At 44.7% G+C, this 5,504-nt stretch overlaps 1 long non-coding RNA gene across 1 annotated transcript; it reads left to right on the forward strand.

Moving 5' to 3' along the window:
• The first annotated feature begins 1,475 nt into the window (after positions 1-1,475).
• LOC138855421 (uncharacterized) lies at positions 1,476-2,183 on the forward strand. Its single transcript, XR_011394658.1, has 3 exons — positions 1,476-1,707; positions 1,812-2,008; positions 2,048-2,183. It is a non-coding gene; the product is annotated as an uncharacterized lncRNA (long non-coding RNA).
• Positions 2,184-5,504: the final 3,321 nt, after the last annotated feature.

Raw genomic sequence — 5,504 nt, forward strand, 5'->3', positions numbered from 1 at the left:
GTGCTTGCTCACTGCTATAACCTAACTTCAGGTGCTTGCTCACTGCTATAACCTAACTTTTTGTTCAATTACTGTTATAACCTAACTTCAAGTGTTCGATAGCTGCTATAACCTAACTTCATGTGTTCACTCACTGCTATAACCTAACTTCAAGTGTTCAATTATTGCTGTAACCTAACCAAGTGTTTGCTCACTGCTATAACCTAACTTCAAGTGTTCAATTATTGCTGTAACCTAACCAAGTGTTTGCTCACTGCTATAACCTAACTTCGAGTGTTCAATTATTGCTGAAACCTAACTTCAAGTGTTCACTCACTGCTATAACCTAACTTCAAGTGCACAATTACTGCTATAACCTAACTCAGGATTGTTTTTAACTTTTTTCTAAGGAAGTTAAACGAGAACTTTAAAAATATCTGTGTTTACTGTATTTCCCTGAATCATTTTCTAGTAGCTCAGTTGGTAGAGCTTTCAGCTCACACGCTGAGGTCCGTGGTTCGATCACCGGTACGGGTGGAAACATTTGTGTGTCTTTGTTTAAGGCACCTGCTGTATTGCGACCCCTGAATGGGTCACAATGTATATAATGTATATTACCTTTTCATATTTTATATTGCTTATATTTGCGATAATAGCTAAATCATAAATATATTGCTTTATATTATTTGACTTAGTCATATTTATTAGGTAGGATGTAACATTTATATATACATTAGTGTTCATAGTTCAAGCCTTGATTGTCTAAGTACTGTAATAATTCCTCGTTGTTCGTGTCCCTGCCGGCTTCTCGGTGTTGCTGGGCAGCAGCAGCATGGAGCTATCATGTGATTGGGGGAGTGATCACACCTCGCCTGGAGTAGTAAGTCTGGGCTGCTCACTTTCTTGTCGGTTGGACGTGCTTCTGACAAGACGTGCCTCTAGCTCTACCTAGTGGGCCCTTGTTGAAAGATCGTCTCTGTTGCTTTCTTGTTGTTGGTTCTGTGGAACTCTGTTCGCAGAACATTGCTTAGACTTAGTGATTATCGACGTTGTACTGAGGTTGTGTCACATAGACACTCTAAGAAACCCAGGTCCTGAGCTGTAGCTTCTAACCTAATTTGTACTGGTATCTGCGTACTGTCGCAGTCGGAGATTTTCTAATGCTGAACTTAGATTCAGTAGTATGGGAGTTTTGTGACTATTGCGGAGGATCTACAGGTGGTCCCTACTTAGTGTCGTTATATTATCTCCTTGTTTCTGATTCTGTGTCACTGTTGCTGTTCGGCTTATCAGTCATAAGTAGGGTGATAAAGACTTCGTTAAGTAGATTATTAGATATTTAGCAGCTATGGAAGCTTGCAAGACTTCATGCCAGAACTCAGGTTGAAGATCCTTCTTACCAGGACTCAGGATGAAGATCCTTCCTTCCTGGACTCAGGTTGAAGATCCTTCCTTACATTGTAACTTTTAAAGGATTGGAAAAAAATAACTTTACTAAATGCAAATTTATTCAGATTATTACATGAAGAAATATGAAAGACATGAAGTTCTGGAAGTGAAGTGAGAAGTGAAGTGAGAAGTGAAGTGAGAGGTGTGATACAGCGGCTGTTGTAGAATTACAAAGATCAAGTAAAGTGAGAGGCAAAGTGAGAGATGTGCTACTGCAGCTGTTGTAAGTAGTGGGCATCAAGGTCGTCAACAGGTAGTGGGCATCACGGTCGTCAACAGGTAGTGGGCATCATGGTCATCAGCAGGTAGTGGGCATCACGGTCATCAACAGGTAGTGGACATCATGGTCATCAGCAGGTAGTGGGCATCACGGTCATCAACAGGTAGTGGGCATCACGGTCGTCAACAGGTAGTGGGCATCATGGTCGTCAACAGGTAGTGGGCATCAGGGTCGTCAACAGGTAGTGGGCATCACGGTCGTCAACAGGTAGTGGGCATCACGGTCGTCAACAGGTAGTGGGCATCATGGTCATCAACAGGTAGTGGGCATCACGGTCGTCAACAGGTAGTGGGCATCACGGTCGTCAACAGGTAGTGGGGGTCATCAGTGGGCATCAAGGTCGTCAACAGGTAGTGGGCATCACTGTCGTCAACACGTACATCCTGTAGAGATGTTATTAGAAATTCGTTTGAGTAACGCAGTGTGGCATTTGTTTCTGTATTCAGTTAAGTCACACACACACACACACACACACACACACACACACACACACACAGTAGCAACCGGTGAAGAGGCGGGGTCAGGTCACACTCACACACACACCACACACACATACATACACACACACACACACACACACACACACAGCTAAGTCTCGACCCCTGCAACCACAAATAGGTGAGTACACACACACACACACACACTCACACAACTGGGCAAATACCTGAGGTATAGAAGACGGCAAATGTAGTTACCATTTTTAAAAAAGGAGACAGGAAAGAGGCACTGACGTGTATAGTATGCAAAGTTATGGAGAAGATTATCAGGAGGAGAGTGGTGGAACACCAGGAACGGAACAAGAGTATAAACGCTAACAAGCACGGATTCATGGAAGGCAAATCCTGTGTCACAAACCTTCTGGAGTTTTTATGATAAAGTAACAGAGATAAGACATGAGAGAGAGGGGTGGGTTGATTGCATCTTCTTGGACTGCAAGAAGGCCTTTGACACAGTTCCTCACAAGAGATTAGTGCAGAAGCTAAAGGATCAGGTGCATATAACAGGAAGGGCACTGCAATGGATCAGAGAATACCTGACAAGGAGGGAACAACGAGTCATGGTACGTAATGAGGTATCATAGTGGGCACCTGTGATGAGCGGGGTACCACAGGGGTCAGTCCTAGGACCAGTGCTACTTTTGGTATATGTTAATGACATGATGGAAGGGTTAGACTCAGAAGTGTCTCTGTTCGCAGACGATGAGAAGTTAATGAGGAGAATTAAATCAGATGAGGATCTGGCAGGACTTCAAAGAGACCTGGATAGACTGGACACCTGGTCCAGCAACTGGTTTCTCGAATTTAACCCCACTAAATGCAAAGTTATGAAGATAGGGGAAGGACACAGAAGACCACAGACAGAGTATAGGCTAGGTGGCCAAGCACTGAAAACCTTGCTCAAGGAGAAAGATCTTGGGGTGAGTATAACACCGAGCATGCCTCCGGAAGCACACACCAACCAGATAACTGCTGCAGCATATGGGCCCCTGGCAAACCTGAGAACAGCGTTCCGATACCTTAGCAAGGAATCGTTCAAAACACTGTGCACTGTGTACGTCAGGCCTATATACTGGAGTATGCAGCACCTGTTTGGAACTCGCACTTGATCAACCACGTCAAGAAATTAGAGAAAGTGCACAGGTTTGCGACAAGGTTAGTTCCAGAGCTAAGAGGAATGTCCTATGAAGAAAAGTTATGGGAAATCAGCCTGACGACACTGGAGGACAGGAGGGTCAGGGGAGACATGATAACGACATATAAAATACTGCGCAGAATAGACAAGGTGGACAAAGACAGGATGTTCCAGTGAGGGGATACAGAAACAAGAGGTCACAATTGGAAGTTGAAGACTCAGATGAGTCAAAGGGATGTTAGGAAGTATTTCTTCAGTCATAGAGTTGTCAGGCAGTGGAATAGCCTAGAAAGTGAAATAGTGGAGGAGGGAACCATACATAGTTTTAGACGAGGTTTGATAAAGCTCATAGAGCATGGAGAGAGAGGACCCAGAAGCAACCGGTTAAGAGGCAGGGCCAGGTGCTAAGACTCGACCACTGAAACCACAAATAGGCGAGTACAAATAGGTGAATACACACACACACACACACACACACACACTTGCTGAGGTGGCAAGAAGAGCTCACTCCAGCAGAGCAAAGTTGCTGGCTATTGGTGATTTCAGCCAAAGGGAGATTGACTGAGAAAACCTGGAGCCACAAGGGGGTCCCGAAACATGGAGAGCCAAGATGTTGGACGTGGTGCTGGAAAACCTCATGCACCAACTTGTTAAGGACACTACCAGAGTGAGAGGGGAGGATGAACCAGCAAGATTGGACCTTGTGTTCACCCTGGGCAGTTCAGACATTTAGGACATCACATATGAGAGTCCCCTAGGAGTTAGTGACCACGTGGTTCTGTGCTTTGAATACATAGTAGAGTTGCAAATGGAGAGAGTAACAGGAGTTGAATTGGAAAAGCCAGACTATAAAAGAGGATACTACATAGATTTGAGGAACTTCCTGCAGGAGGTTCCATGGGACAGAGAACTGGCAGGAGAGCCAATAAATGAAATGATGGAATATGTAACAACAAAACGCAAGGAGGCAGTGGAAAGGTTTATTCCCAAGGGCAACAGAAACAATGGGAAAACCAGAGCGAGCCCATGGTTTACACGACGTTGTAAGGAGGCAAAAACAAAGTGCAATAGGGAATGGAAAAAGTACAGAAGGCAGAGAACACATGAAAATAGGGAGATTAGTCTCAGAGCCAGGAACGAGTATGCAGAGGTAAGGAGGGAGGCCCAGCGACAGTATGAAAATGACATAGCATCGAGAATCAAGACTGACCCGAAACTGTTGTATAGCCACATAATGAGGAAGACAACAAAGACCAGGTGATCAAACTGAGGACAGAAGGTGGGGAACTCACAAGAAATGATCAGGAGGTATGTGAGGAGCTAAACAGGAGATTTAAGGAAGTTTTACAGTAGAGACAGGAAGGCCTCTGGGAAGACAGCAAAAAGGGAACATCAAGAGGGAATATACCAACAAGTGTTGGATGATATACGAACAACCGAGGAGGAGGTGCAGAAGCTGCTAAGTGACCTTGATACCTCAAAGGCTATGGGACCGGACATCTCCCCGTGGGTCCTTAGAGAAGGAACAGAGACGCTGTGTGTGACAATAACCACAATCTTCAACACATCCCTTGAAACTGGGCAACTACCTGGGAAATGGAAGACAGCAAATGTAGTCCCCATATTTAAGAAAGGAAACAGAAATTAGGCACTAAACTACAGACCTGTGTCTCTGACATTTATAGTATGAAAAGTCATGGAGAAGATCATCAGGAGGAGAGTGGTGGAACACCTGGAACGGAACAAGATTATAAATGAAAACTAGCATGGCAAATCCTATGTCACAAAGCTTCTGGAGTTTTATGAAAAGGTAACAGAAGTAAGACACGAGAGAGAGGGGTGGGTTGACTGCATTTACCTGGACTGCAGGAAGGCCTTTGACACAGTTCCTCACAAGAGATTAGTGCAGAAGCTGGGGGATCAGGCACATATAAGAAGGAGGGAACTGCAATGGATCAGGGAATACCTGACAGGGAGGCAACAACGAGTCATAGTACGTGAAGAGGTATCACAATGGGCGCCTGTGACGAGCGGGGTCCCACAGGGGTCAGTTCTAGGACCAGTGCTATTTTTGATATAAGCGAACGACATGATGGAAGGAATAGACTCTGAAGTGTCACTATTCGCAGATGATGTGAAGCTGATGAGAAGAATTAAATCGGAT

Source organism: Cherax quadricarinatus, chromosome 93 (assembly GCF_038502225.1).
Source record: "Cherax quadricarinatus isolate ZL_2023a chromosome 93, ASM3850222v1, whole genome shotgun sequence".
Classification (NCBI taxonomy): Eukaryota; Metazoa; Arthropoda; class Malacostraca; order Decapoda; family Parastacidae; genus Cherax; species Cherax quadricarinatus.